Raw genomic sequence first — 16,029 nt, forward strand, 5'->3', positions numbered from 1 at the left:
GCTTCTTGTATTCAACTGATAGGTCCTTACACCTATACTCTAAGTCCCCTCCAGTGGTTCTTCACCCTGCAGGAAGAGTAATTTGTCAAAAATGAAAATATTATCTACTTACGCCTCTACTTAAAACTAATCAGTGGCTTCCACTACCTATGGGAAAAACTTCAAATCCATGAACAGGGCTTAACTGGCTCTTCATGATGTTGCAAAGGTATGAGAAAAACGGGGCCAGTCAGATTTGCAAAATAGATTATCTATACAATATAAAAGTGGTCAGGAATCTTCCAGGGATTAAACTTAAAAGTGTCACAATTTTAATACTTTTTATTTCAAAAACAGGTATTTCAGCATTTCTGTATTTTATAGTCTCTCATGGCCTCTTACCCACCCTAGTATTAAAGAAGCCAAAGTCAGCCCTGCCTGATTTCCCCCTAGAACCCTATGTATACCGACCATTCCTAGATTTCTGTCTGTGCTCATTGCCACCTTCAATCCATGTGTTCTTGGATGATCTTTTATTATGGTGATCACAAGGTCCTCTTCCAAATTGCAGTGGTACTAGACTCAAGGATATAAACTTCAGAGAAGCAAAACATTTTCACCTTTTCCCAAGTTAACAACAAATATGATGGACTTTGAGATTCCTTGTGCATAAAACTTCCGTCTCCTCATGTGTGAGAATGGCCTACTGTTTTCATAGGGCACTCCTTTTCTTTAAAAAATAAAAAACTATTTTAAATAAGTTTTCAAATAATTTCTGGTGTTCCATGTGAAGATCCTTAAAATGGGATTCTTCTTCCAATCGTCTTCACTACTGCCTGGCACTCACCTAAGATTCTAAACTCAATGACACTGAAAAACTAGAAGCAGCTAAACCACAAGATGAAATGTGAAAAGGAAGAGAAAGCATGGGCTTAGCAGAGTAACATATACACTTAAAATACAGCAATGTAATATTTATAAATTATACATGTAAAGTATATTTTCCTACTGTGCAAATCTTAGAAATAAACTTTAAGTAGTTTTATAAGTAATGTGAAAATGTACAATACAGAATAATTACAATTTTAGGCCTCTCACTTTTTATAATGCTATATATATGGCCTATATATATATAGTGTGTGTGTGTGTGTGTGTGTATATATATATATTTTTTTTTTTTTTTTTTTTGGACAGAGACAGAGAGAGAGAGTCAGAGAGAGGGGCAGACAGGGACAGACAGGAAGGGAAAGAGATGAGAAGCATCAATTCTTTGTGTGGCTCTTTAGTTGTTCATTGATTGCTTTCTCATATGTACCTTGACCGGGGGGCTACAGCAGAGCAAATGATCCCTTTCTCAAGCCAGTGACGTTAGGCTCAAGCCACACTCAAGCCAGTGACCCTGTGCTCACGCTGGTGAGCCCCTGCTCAAGCCTGCAACCTCAGGGTTTTGAACCTGGGTCCTCCACATCCCAGTCAAAGGCTCTATCCACTGCGCCACCACCTGGTTAGGCCATAATAATTTTTCAATTTTTAAATCATTTGAATCTATTTCAGTTACTGTTAACTAAAAAGTGTGTCAATAACCCCTTGAACTAAAAAGTGTGTCAATTACCCCTTGCATTACGTTTTCTCTGATAGAAAAGTTTTATTATACGTACTTATTTGATGTCAACCCAGAGCTAATCAAAAGATCCCGTGTTATCCATTTTCAAAAGAAACTATGCTTCTACTGATTGACTTGGTGGTAATGAGTTGATGATTATTTACTGAATTTCCCCTAAGAGCTCAGTACTATGGTAAAAGAAAAAGGGGGGGGGGGATAATACATGAACTTGTTCCCGTGAAGTTTATAATGTAGTTCAGAAAATAAGACCAAGAAAGACAATTGAACACCAAAGGTAGTGTTTATTTATTTATTTTATTATTATTATTATTATTATTTTTTTGTATTTTTCTTGAAGCTGGAAATGGGGAGGCAGTCAGACAGACTCCCGCATGCGCCCGACCGGGATCCACCCAGCACGCCCACCAGGGGGCGATGCTCTGCCCATCCGGGGCGTTGCTCTGTCGCAACCAGAGCCACTCTAGCGCCTGGGGCAGAGGCCAAGGAGCCATCCCCAGCGCCCAGGGCCATCTTTTGCTCCAATGGAGCCTCGGCTGCGGGAGGGGAAGAAAGAGACAGAGAGGAAGGAGAGGGGGCGGGGTGGAGAAGCAGATGGGCGCTTCTCCTGTGTGCCCTGGCCAGGAATCGAACCCGGGACTTCTGCACGCCAGGCCGACGCTCTACCACTCAGCCAACCGGAAAGATAGTATTTAATTAAATACTAATAAAGCTGGTGAGTCCTGAGGGACATTTCAGAAGAGGGACATTCAAAGGGATCAAGGAAATACTTCCCAGACAACAAGGGACTTAAACTCATTAAAGGAAAGTAGGATATAAAGAGACTGTAGGGAGAGGGAAGGGAGAAAGGAGGGAGAGGGGAAGGAGAGGGAGAGAGTGTGAACAAAGAATCAAAACTAACCAAAGTAAGTTTGGAGATAGTAGCTTGACAAGAGCTAAGAACCGATAATGGAAAATAGTAGAAAATGTGCTTAAATAAGTAAAGCAAAACTAAATTATAGAGAGCCTTCAAAGCCAGGAAGTGGAATTTAGGCTTGATTTGGGAAGATGTGGAACCTAGAGGCTTTCAAATCAGAATGCAACAACCAAGTGTGGTCCCTATTGTTACAACGCCCAATGCAACTTACAAACATGGGAAATGATAACCAACATCCAAAAACCATGAGAGCAGCTTAAACAAACATTCCACAGCATGATTGCTACAGTGATAGCTTCCAGCCACCAATGTGTATACTACCCTCCTTAAATTCTTCATTAATTACTTATAACAGAGATTCTCAACAGTGGTTTCAAGATGCCCAGGTTGTGGAAAGATTATTTAAAACAAACAAAAATCACTTAACTAATTCAATTTACTTCAAGTTTTTGTTCTTCACTTAAGGATTGGAAGAGGAAGGACAGAAAAATAAGATTTTCAAAAAGATATGACTCATTACCATATAACCTCTTACAAATTATCTAATTGAACATCGAAACTGCCCTACAACCAACCATTTGAATACCAGTGAAGCTTTGAAATACATTAACTACTTAAATCTATAGATAACTGTATCTTGTCATTTAAGTATTTTGAATAGATAATGCTGATACAGTTAATTAATGAAGAAAGGTGTGATATACACAATAGAACAAGTTTCTTAGTCACTTAATAGTGATTGCTATCACCAACAATCAAGGAATCTTTACTTTCTTCCACTGTGATGCTTAAAATTGACAGATGAAAACATCTAGTTGACCAATTAAGGCTGCATTAAACTTGGCTTTTTATTAGAAGTATGTTCTTCTTGATGGCTTTGCATTACTCTTGGAAAATGCAAGAATTCAAAGTTGCCTAGTAGATGGAACAGATTTTTTAAAAACTTATCAGATTTTTATTTTTATTTATTTATTTATTTTTAAATTTTTCTGAAGCTGGAAACGGGGAGAGACAGACAGACTCCCGCATGCGCCCGACCGGGATCCACCTGGCATGCCCACCAGGGGGCGACGCTCTGCCCACCAGGGGGCGATGCTCTGCCCCTCCGGGGCGTCGCTCTGTTGCGACCAGAGCCACTCCAGCACCTGGGGCAGAGGCCAAGGAGCCATCCCCAGCGCCCGGGCCATCTTTGCTCCAATGGAGCCTTGGCTGCGGGAGGGGAAGAGAGAGACAGAGAGGAAGGAGAGGTGGAAGGGTGGAGAAGCAGATGGGCACTTCTCCTGTGTGCCCTGGCCGGGAATCGAACCCGGGACTTCTGCACGCCAGGCCGATGCTCTACCACTGAGCCAACCGGCCAGGGCCAAAAACTTATCAGATTTTTAAAAACCATCATATTTTAAAAAGTACTTCAGCATAAAAATATACCCAGGAATTGTACAAGAGCACAATAAGGTTCATTTGTGTTATAATACCTAATGTTTAATAAGTGCTTTACCATTTAAAAAGCAAAATATATATACTACTTTGTTGGGCAGATAAAATATATTATGCTCACATTATTAAAGATGGCACTGTCCACATGGAAGCTCGTGGCCCAGGTGATATTAATGTGTGTTGGGAGCGGGCTGTGGGCAGGCAGGATCCTTGTAGCCTGGGGCTTGGTTTTAGGACTAAGCCTTTCCCATCCTTTTTGATGTGGGGTGGTACAATCCCATCATGCCTCAGATAAGTGACTTTGTATCAGAGACATCCCTATTTTGTAAATTGGATTAAAGGTTTTGATTTCTGCACTATAAAGTGGGTTCCTGACATTAATATTAGAGGAGAGAGCAGAGAGAAGAGCAGAGAGAGGCCACGTGGAGTAGGCCAGGAGAAGCAGCCAAGATGATGGAGGGCTGAGGAAGAAGCCAGTTTGTGCAGAGTTTGTGCAGAGAGAAGGAGATGGGAAACAGAGGTGAATAAGGCTGGTGAGCTAGAAACCTTTGATTCTAGGAAACAGATAAGTCAGTAGCTTTGTAAGCACTGAATGAGTGGGTTTTGGAGCCCAGTGTGTGTTTTTACTTGCCCGCTGGGTGCAAGCTAGGATTAAAGCTAATGGCCCACCAGTTCTTGGCTCCATTGTTTCAATACCGTCTGTCCGAATCTAATGCGAACCTGCATGGGCCAGGCTGCTGTGATGGTGGCCGTGGCTACTGGTTTCACATACTTCAACAGCCACTGACATTTTAGCAGCTACAAAAAACCATGACATTCTTAAGGAGCTTAAGTAAGAGATGATAGCAAGTTAGAAAATAAATATGTAGAAGAAAGTAATAGTTACCATTTACATGTACCAGGCCTTATACTAAGAACTTTACTATATCTGTCATTTAAATCTTCAGATCAGTCATATCCACCTCATTATATGATATATCATATATATATATATCATATATAAATATAAATATAAGGATCAAGAGAAACAACAAAATAGGAGCAGTGACTGTCACTATCATACTCCCTTAACTTACACAGATGGTCCATGATAAATATCTGATATGTCAAAGGAATACTCATGGTGTTCAAAGAGAGTCTGGGCATGTGTCTGTCTTCAGTTCATGCTCATTCTTATAGTCATCTATTTAACAAATATCCACTTAGTACCTACAATATACCAGACTCTATTATAAGGGTTAGGCATACAGCAGTAAACAAAACAGACCAAAATTTCTGCCTTCATGGGGCTTCTAATCTAGTAGTCCTAATCAGAACATTGTTCCCCTTCAAAATATTCTGCATTAAAAATGTAGTAATACAAGCTGTTATCTCACAACCTATAAATAGAAACTTCTGCCACTCTCCACCCATGTCTATCTCCCATGACTTCTCAGTTGGACACAGAAATGTGACCTCTCCCACTGTATTGGAGAGTAAGAGTCCCGGGGAAAATGTTTCACCTTTCAGATATGTACCTAAGGAGAGGGGAAGGGAAAATCTGGGGAGAAAATAGATAAAGCTAAATCAAAAGGCAGATTTCTTCCAGGCAAAGATGATTAACCTAGAGGTAACCTCAGGGCCCCTAGTTCACTTTAAATTTTTAATGTGAAATTTGAATTGAAATTTAACAACAATAAAGTATATTGGGAATTTTTTAAATCCCCTTTACAAATACAAACGCTTCAAGGAGGAAGAGATAATTCTTCCTGTGTTTGTGTTTTCCTATATACTAGATGGCCTTCAGAAATCGCATCAGTACTGCCTATATTCTTTTATTTATTTAGCAAGCACACACTAGGGACCTGTCTGCCAGATAGGAAAGAGACAGGTGTCTAAGACACAGTCTTTCCCTATGTGCAATCACCATTTATCAGCTAAGACAAATGCTGATCACAATAATATACACAATACAGCAAAGTGGATACAAGACTTATTCTCCCAGTGCTATTCAGTAATTATTTACTATGTCCCATCTCTTAAGATTATTAAGTTACTTGAGAGCAAAAGACAAATTTTTTCTATATGTTCATTTTATAGAAGGAGGGGGTGAAGCAAGAAGCATCAACTCAGTCACTTTACTATAGTTGTTCATTGCTTGCTTGCTGTATGTGCCTTGAGCTGGCAACCCCAGCGTTCCAGGTCAGTGCTCCACCCACTGTGTCACCACAGGCTAGGCTAAATGTTCATCATTAACTAACATAATTTAAAAGAATATTGTCCTGGCGGATAACTTGGTTGGTTAGAGCATCCTCTAGGAGAGCAGAGGTTACTGGTTCAGTCCCTGGTCAGGGCACACACAAGAACAGACGTTCCTGTCTCTCTCTCTCTCCCACTTCCTCTCTCTCTAAAATCAATTAAAAAATTTAAAAATATTAAGAGTACATTGTGTTTAAAGTCAAATTAGGCCACATGATCAAAGGACATTTACTTTTGTTAATAAAAAATATTTACTTACTGAAATTCTTGATTAAAATGGTAAGAGTAGTGTTTCATCATTTTATGGAATTGTACATGATGAACTCACTTGCCAAAACCAAATGGTGGCAGACTAGGCTTCACTATCTCAAAGTGACACATACACATGTACTTTCTGATTCAAACACAGAAATACAACCACCACCAACAAAGAGCTCAAAAACAAGAAGCCATACATGTGAAAGGGCACTCAAAAACCCTAGGAATTATTTTCCACATGTCTAGCCTAAGTCAGGTTTAACAAACAAAAGAACTATTTACTTGGTTCTTTTGAAACTCCTTAAAACTGAAATTCACATAGCTTTATAAAAGAAGGCTTAAATCCTTAGATTTTACTTTTTTATTTGTCATTTAAATTTGCTGTTTTAGAAATAAGATTGTAATCTATATCAATTTTCAACTGGAAAAACTATTAATACATAAACGTTTAAAACATATACCTAGGCCCTGGCCGGTTGGCTCAGCGGTAGAGCGTTGGCCTGGCGTGCGGGGGACCCGGGTTCGATTCCCGGCCAGGGCACATAGGAGAAGCGCCCATTTGCTTCTCCACCACCCCCCCCCTTCCTTCCTCTCTGTCTCTCTCTTCCCCTCCTGCAGCAAGGCTCCATTGGAGCAAAGATGGCCCGGGAGCTGGGGATGGCTCCTTGGCCTCTACCCCAGGCGCTAGAGTGGCTCTGGTCGCAACAGAGAGATGCCCCGGAGGGGCAGAGCATCGCCCCCTGGTGGGCAGAGCATCGCCCCTGGTGGGCGTGCCGGGTGGATCCCGGTCGGGCGCATGCGGGAGTCTGTCTGACTGTCTCTCCCCGTTTCCAGCTTCAGAAAAATACAAAAAAAAAAACCAAAACAACAAAAAAAAAACAAAAAAAAACCCATATACCTAAATAGGCAGGTATAAATTTAAGTCCCACCTGCAAAAAAACCTTGCTCAATGTAAATAAATAAGTAAATCAAGTGATGAGGGAATAGAGAGAAAGAAAGAAATGCCTCTGGAGATAAGGCTGCAATTTGCAAGCCAAAAAATTACAGAACATAAGACTTAGAGACAAGAACAGAGAGTAATATAGAGAGAAGCAAAAAGTGTTAAAAGGGATCATTCCCTCCATTCAGTGAAGAAATTAGAATTACAGTAAAGATCTAGATATTTTCTTCAGATTAATCTAAAGAAAAAATTAAAGACTTTTGATGCTCAGCAATCTAAGAAACCCAAGTATTCTCAGCTACATTTTTTTAAAGAGTATTTATTTTATTTATTCATTTTCTTTTTAACAGAGGAGAGAGAGAGGGGGAGAGAGAGAGAGAGCAAGGAGAGAGAGAAGGGGGGAGGAGCTGGAAGCATCAACTCCCATATGTGCCTTGACCAGGCAAGCCCAGGGTTTCGAACCGGCGACCTCAGCATTTCCAGGTCGATGCTTTATCCACTGCACCACCACAGGTCAGGCCTCAGCTACATTTTTTTTAGTGGACCAATATATAATCACCACTTTTAGCTAGGATAGAAACACTCATAATTTCACTAAGATACTTGATTTCTATAAACAGCAAAACAAACAGGGTGAAAGCAGAAGCAGGAGAGAAATCATAATGAATTATTTCTTACAATTAAACCATAAAGGAATACTGTAGAAAAGAGCCACTTTACAAGTTCTGTTTTATAAGTAGTCCAATAGTTTTAAAATAGTTTTTGACTTTAGAATGAAGAAAAGAAATCTGGGCATGTATTTATTCATCCAAGAAGTATTTATAAAATCTATTACATTCTAGGTACTGGGTATACAAAAATAAAGTAGTTCACTGCCTAAAGAAAGAGATAAAATGTAAACAGATAACTACAGAACAATGTAAATAAATAAGTAAATCAAGTGATGAGGGAATAGAGAGAAAGAAAGAAATGCCTCTGAGAACCTGAGGAAACCTCAAAAAAATGAAAAAGTGACAGGTCATTTCTGTAGGGATAAGCAACCTGTATTCAAAGTAGAGAGAATGTGAGGGAAAATGGTGGGGCAGGGCATTCCAGGTAGAAGGAGCAAAGATAAACTTAAAAGCTTAAAACACTGAATAATAGGTGAAACAGCAATTTAATGAAAAAAAACTTTTTTTTAAAGGATACAAGATCTAACATCAGATGATCTGCATTCAAATACTAGTTCTGCCACTTACTAATTATATTTTCTGGGTAAGTCAACCTCTAGGACTTCCTTTCGTCACCTTCAAGTTGTACCATAAAATGCTTTAAAAGTATTAAAGAATCTTGATATACCCAAATATAAAAATAAATGCTTAGAATACTAAAATTTTGAGATCAAAATATTAGATTATCATTTCATACTGAATGTATACCATATATACAAACAGCCAATCTTTTCTACACACAACACATCTAATTGTAATCTAGACATTCCATAGAATATAAAACAGGTCTACAACATACCCAGAATCAACAAGTGACAAAAGTTTAATGAAACAAGCTTCATACTTAACTGGTCTCCCTAATGGTAAATTAAAGCAGCAATTGTACATCTGTGTCTCTGTTCCTCTCATCGTGGTTTAACTGACAGGAAGCAGAGAACAAGATATGGCATACAAACTTCAAGTATTTCCTGCCTTCTCTGCTACATTTTTATGTCTGGTTTTATAAATAGTCCAATAGTTTATGTGAAAATGTAACAAAATATAGTGTCAGAAACATAATATACCAATGGTAAAGAGTATTTATGAAAACAGCAAATAAAAAGGTACTTGAAGTTGGGATCCAAGTCCATTATGCACACAAAGACTCATTATTATAGTTTAATGAAGTAGTGTTGTTAGTAGTAAATGCCTCAGAAATTAAGACCTGAAAACCATAATGACTGAATAAAAAAAAAATCAAATGCCTGAACAATAGAATAATCCCTCAAACTATTTACCCAACTGGTTAGATAAGTAACACTTGCAATTGAGATACCTGACCCCCTTCTAATCCCTGCTCTTACCTCCCAAAAAAGATAAGTACCATCAAAAAAAAGAAAAAAGGCCTTCAAGCAATTGACTCAAAATAGAGCAAGCCAGATAGCCTGCCTCTGATCTTTGGTCATTTTTTACCATGGCCTGTCAGCACTCTTCTGATTATAATCTGTGTCCCCAACCAAACTGTATCTCTACCCCGTTGCCCACTTCCCAAATATCTCAAACTTGGTTTTACATATTTACTCATTTATGTTCAACTTTCAACTATACACAGACCAAATAAAACTCTATTTTCAAAAGGCAAATAAGTCACGGGATGTAATATACAGCATGGTGACTATAGTCAATAATATTGTAGTGAATATTTAAGTCACTGAGAGAGTAAATCTTAAAACTTCTCACCACAAGAAAAAATGTTTTGAAGCTTTGTATGGTGACAGATGGTAACAAGACTTTCTGTGATGATCATTTCCAGTGTATACAAATATCAAATCATTAGGTTTTACATCTGAAACTAATAATGTTATATATGTCAACTATACTTCAATAAAAAATAAATTTTAAAACTTTTTAATTAAAAAAATTTTAAAGATAAATTCTTACTGTTAGTCATTTTAAGCAAACTTCCAATTAAGTACAACTAATACAGAAGTGCTCATTTTCACCATGGCTAGCTGCCTTATAATTTTTAAGAATCACCTCAATTCATTGCTCATATGCCTCATATTCTATAAAAACTTTGAAACAATGCAGCAGCATTCTTCATTCATACTGGTCAATTCTTACCTAACCTATAAGCTACCATACTACAATTTCACCAGGCTGTAGTGATATTCCTCTCTTAGTCAATATCCAAAACAAATCAACATTTTACTGCATATAAGAATATCTGGAGCTTCCTGTGACCTCTCTTTTTTAAAAAGAACTTAATATACACCTAATAATTGGCTTTAAGCATGGCACCACGCTCCTAAAGTAACATTTCCCAAATGAATAGCTTGGAAAACAATTTCATTTTTCCTCAGTAATTTTCTATAAATGAATCTATTTCATTCTTTTCAAGAGTAGAAGAGTTACTATTACTAGTGCCTTCATAGCCATATGAAGTATATATACTTCTTTCTGCTCATACTTGTAAATGTATTAAAATGTATTACCTCAATTGTTCCAAATCTCCAGGAATAAGTGTTCCTGAACCCTGAGGAAAGTACCCATTTTCCAGACAGAGTAAGTCCCTTCCCACTGCCTCTGGCTCTGATGGTTGAATTACTCTAAGGGGTGAGAAATAAATCAAAATGCTACAGAGAACCTGTTTTCAACACCTTTCAACAAACAAATATGTTAGCAATGGTGTGCAATTATTTTATTCTACCAGTGGCAGATAAGTACTACATCTTCCTTTCAGTTTATTCCCAAGACTAACAGGTTATAAATTATCCTCTAACAATACTCACATTTGTCTCTGATCCATAGATCTACAGATCAAATATAACGTCCAGTTTAGAAAGTTCACATAAAACATTTTGAGGCCTGACTAGCCCATTTGCTTTCTCATATGTGCCTCCACCACAACAACACAATCCAAAGGGTAGACTTGGCAAGCACTAGAGCCCCACTAAAGCAAATCCTGGACCACAGAATCACCCTTCCACAATAGCTCCTCCACTGTAGTCTCAGCCATTCTCACTGATGTGCCATCTGCAATCAAAGCTCAGATACAACTAGAGGGCACATACAACTCGCAGAAGGGACACACCTGGAGCATGCAGATCAGGTGACCAGGGAAACTGCGCCACTGGGCCTCATAGGACACCCACTATATAAGGTCACTCTACCAAGACTGGGAGATACAGCAGCTCTACATAATACATAAAAACAAACAAAGAGGAATCCAAAAATGAGGAGAGAAAGAAACATGTCCAAAATGAAACTGAACAAAACACCAGAAAAATAACTAAGAAAATCTCTGGCTAAGTTTGTTTTAGAAACTCACTTCTTTAATTCACTCTAAACTCCCAGATGTGGAGTTTAAAAAACTGGTAAAAAGATACTATGAATTTAGGGGAAGAATTGATATACAGAGATTACTTTAACAAAGAAGTAGAAAACATAAAAATGGAGACAGAAAACATAAAAAAGAACCAATCAGAAATGAAGAATACTATAACTGAAATTAAGAATTCATTAGAGCCTGGCCAGGCAGTGGCACAGTGGATAGAGCATCGGACTGGGACACAGAGGACCCAGGTTCAAAACCCCGAGGTCACTGGCTTGAGCAAAGGGTCAATGCTCTGCTGGAGTCCTGCCCTGGTCAAGGCACGTATGAGAAAGCAATCAATGAACAACTAAGGAGCCACAACAAAGAACTGAGGCTTCTCATCTTTCTCCTTTCTTCTCTGTCTGTCCCTATCTGTCCTTCTCTGTCTCTCTTTCTCCCTCTCTCTCTCTCTCTCTCTCTCTCTCACACACACACACACACACACACACACAACTTCATTAGAGAGAATCAACAGTAGGTTAAATGAAGCAGAGGACCAAATCAGCAATTTGGAAGACAGGTAATGTAACACCCAATCAGAACAGCCAAAAGAAAGAGAAATTTTAAAAAAGAAGATAGTTTAAGGAGCCTCCAGAACAACATGAAGTGTACCAACATTTGCATAGGGCAGCGGTTTTCCAATGGCTTTAGGCTACCCCTGTGTTTTGGTCGTTCGACCCCCTCTGGGGTCGCGACCCACAGGTTGAGAACCGCTGGCATAGGGGTACCAGAAGGCATAGAAAGCAAAAAATTGAAAGTGTATTTGAAGAAATATTGACTGAAAACTTTCCTAACTTGGTGAAGGAAATACACATACAGGTCCAAAAGCAGAGTTTGAAACAAGATGAATTCAAAGAGGCCCACACCAAGACACATCATAATTAAAAAGCTAAAGGTTAAAGACAAAGAGAGAGTCTTAACAGCATGGAGAGAAAAGCAGTTATTTACTTGCAAAAGAGCTCCCATAAAACTGTCAGCTAATTACTAAATAGAAACTTTTAGGCTAGAGGGATTAGCAAGAAATACTCAAGAGTGATGAAAAGCAAGGACTTACAACCAAGAGTACTCTACCTAGCAAGGTTATCATTTAGAATAGAGGACAGATAAGGAGTTTCCCAGGCAAGAAAAAGCTAAAGGAGCTCATCACTACCAAACCAGTATTACAAGAAATGTTAAAGGGTCTTTTTATGAAGGAAATAAAGTTAAAAAATATGAATAATAAAATGGCAATAACTACATACCTATCAATAATTACTTTAAATGTAAATGGATTAAATGTTCCACTCAAAAGGCAGAGTAACTGAATGGGTAAGAAAACAAGCCCTATATATATGAAAAATTTTAAAAAGCTGGGTAGCAATACTTACAGCAGACAAAATAGTCTTTAAAACAAAGGCATTACAAGAGACAAAGAAGGACCCAGCAAATACACTTTTGGGTATTTATTCAAAGAAAATCAAAACACTAATTCAAATAGACATATACATCCATATATTCATTTCAGCATTATTTATAATAGCCAAGACACGAAAGCAACCTAAGAATCCATTAATACAGGAAGGGATAATGAAAAGATGATACATATATATAATGGATTATTACTGAGACATAAAAAAGTGCAATCTTGCCATCTGCAACAATATGAATTGACCTAGAGAGTATTACATTACGCTAATACTACATAATTTCACTTACATGTGGATTCTAAGAAAACAAAGCAATTGAACAAACAAAACAGAAACAAACTCATAGATACAAAGAAAATTTTAATGGTTGCCAGATTGGAGGGAAGTTGGGTGAAAAAGGAAAGGGGATCAAGATGTGTAAATTGCCAGTTATAAAAAAAAAAGTCATGGGGATGTAAAATACAGCATAAGGAATATAATCAATACATTATAATAACTGTGTGGTGTCACATAGTTACTAGACTCATCAGGGTGATCACTTCCACCTGAAACTAATGTAATATTGTCTGTCAATTGTAATTAAAAAATAAATCTTTTTAAAATAAGATGCACAAAGCAGCATTAAAGCATCAATGATGCCTCTCATAAAAAATGTTCAAACTTCTGCAGAAGATAGTTCACTTTAGGGATGCCATGTATGGAGATTTTAACAAGAAGCCTGGGGGCCTAACCTCAACAATCTCTTTTAACTTGCCTAAAAGGTGCAGGCTGTATCATCACCACTGACACTGTGATGGTCCCCAGCATAAAATGTTCTAAACTGCTGTAAGAAAATCTCTGGCTAAGTTTGTTTTAGAAACTCACTTCTTTAATTCACTCTAAAGCTTAAAAAAAATTATAATTAAACTTTAAAAAAAGAAATATATATTTATGTCTGCAACTTACTCTGAATGCATCAATTGCCCATCTGTTTAGGGTTCTAGAAGATTTTACTCCCCAGGGCAGTGGTCGGCAAACTCATTAGTCAACAGAGCCAAATATCAACAGTAGAAAAAAGTTGAGGAGAAGACAAGATGGTGCTGGAGTAGGCGGATGTACCAACTCCCACCTCCCAGAACCAAAGTGGATTACAAACTAATTTTAAGAACTATCATCTGGAAAAACCAACTTTGGACTAAACTAAGAGGACTCTTCAACCAAGGAACACTGAAGAAGCAACACCAAGACTGGTAGGAAAAGCGGAAACGCGGAGAGGGCTGCCCAGCTCCCCGAAGCGAATGGCAGCCGGGAGAGACTCGTGTGGCGGGAAGTGAGTTTAGCAGAGAGGGGAGGGTCCTGAGCCCCAGGAACAAAGCCCCAGCCTGCAGCCCCAGAGCCTAGAAGAGGCATATGGACAGTATTTAGCTGGAAACAAGTCAGGATACTGTTTGTGAGAAAGAGACTGATTTCTCAGACCCAGGATTCTTCTTAAAGGGACCGCGCAGAATACCTCTCTCACAACCACTCACCTGGGGCTCCGGGGAATGGGGAGAGAGGAGAGGACTGGAGTAGCAGGAAGACAGAAGTGAGTCTTAGGGTCTGAGCTGCAGTAGCCCCACCCACACGGCTGAGGGCTCGCTGGAGGAGGGGGCGTACAAAAGTGGCGAAGCCCAGCTGCGAGCTGCCTGTAATCCAGCCTGCAGGAGAAGGGGGGTGAACCCTGGAAGGGGTGGAGACAGGCCCTTGAGCAAGGGTGCAGGAGCACAGCCTTGCCCCGCCAGGGAACCAAGGCTTGTGGCCTGACTTAGGAGCCGGCTCCTCCCACGGGGGTGGAGCCAAAAACCCAGAACAGGCGGAGTCCCGCTACTGAGTGTGGGCATGCAGTTCCACCCGGCCTGTGGAGCCAAGGTTTGCAGCTGTTCCACGAGTGGGCTCCTCCTGCAGGGGCAGGGCAAAAGCATGGAAATAGGCAGAGACCTGCAGTTGAGCAAAGGTGCTCGCCACTGTCCTCAGGGCTGAGCATAACGCCACCCACGGGGGCGGGGCGAAGGCCAAGGCCACCAAGGCTTATATACCTGAGCATGTGATCACAGCCACCCCGTGAAGGAAAGGCGAAAACCACAGCAACAGCCCCAGTGGGAAGGCACCGGCAACACCTATACTCAAACACCCTAGGCAGCAACAGCAGAGGGGGTGGGGGACTTGCAGACAGATCACACCTAGGGAACAGAGGCCACACCCAGTGAACTCCAGTAGCTAAGACCTTCTTTTACACAGAGAAGATGAGAAGGCAGAGAAATGCAACACAAATGAGTCAAGAGAAATCCCCAGAAAAGGACCTAAATGAATCAGATATAACCAAATTACTAGATGCAGAGTTCAAAATAACAATTATTAGGATGCTCAAAGATATTAGGACAACAATAGATGGTTATTATGAACACCTAAATAAAGAGATAGCAGATATAAAAATGTACATTGAAATAATAAAAAAGAATCAGAAATGACAAATACAATATCAGAAATGCAGAACACAATGGAAGGAATTAAAAGCAGGATGGATGAAGCTGAGAATCGAATCAGCGAGTTAGAGGACATGATAAATAAAGGCACGGAAGCAGAGCAGAAAAAAGAAAAGAGACTCAAAAAGTCTGAGGAAACTCTAAGAGAGCTCTGTGACAACATGAAGAGAAATAACATCTGTATCATAGGGGTTCCTGAAGAAGAAGAGAAAGAACAAGGGATAGAGACTTCGTTCAAGCAAATCATAGCTGAAAACTTCCCTCAATTAAGGCAGGAAAACATTTCACATGTTCAGGAAGCACAGAGAACTCCATTAAAGAGAAACCCAAAGAAATCAACACCAAGACACATCATAATTAAAATACCAAATATCAACAGTACAACGACTGAAATTTCTTTTGAGAGCCAAATTTTTTAAACTCAAACTATATAGGTAGGTACACTGTTAGTAACTTAATTCGGGTACTCCTAAACTGGCCTTTGCTAAAAACTTCCTCAATATGATTGAACCGTATGTGGATCCGAGCTGCGGTTTGCCAACCACTGCCCCAAGGCAATATGTATACCATAGTAAAATGTTGGATGGGTAAAAGGGCATCAATAGCAGGCATCTGTCCCTAGGAAAGATAATGAAGAACTCCAAATCATCTTAACCTACCCATTCTCTCTA

General features: G+C 39.3%; 1 protein-coding gene across 5 annotated transcripts in view; it reads right to left on the reverse strand.

Annotated features, from left to right (window-relative positions):
• ELF1 (E74 like ETS transcription factor 1) overlaps positions 1-16,029 on the reverse strand; it is a 150,638-nt gene that overhangs the window by 77,389 nt on the left and 57,220 nt on the right. Inside the window, exon 1 of one of the 5 annotated variants that reach the window (XM_066380820.1) lies at positions 8,946-8,966. The exons of the other annotated variants lie outside the window; for them this stretch is intronic. The gene's annotated coding sequence lies outside the window, so the exon portion shown is untranslated. Of the gene's footprint in view, positions 1-8,945; positions 8,967-16,029 lie in introns of those variants that run through there. 5 annotated transcript variants of the gene reach the window in all.

This window comes from Saccopteryx leptura, chromosome 4, assembly GCF_036850995.1.
Source record: "Saccopteryx leptura isolate mSacLep1 chromosome 4, mSacLep1_pri_phased_curated, whole genome shotgun sequence".
NCBI lineage: Eukaryota > Metazoa > Chordata > Mammalia > Chiroptera > Emballonuridae > Saccopteryx > Saccopteryx leptura.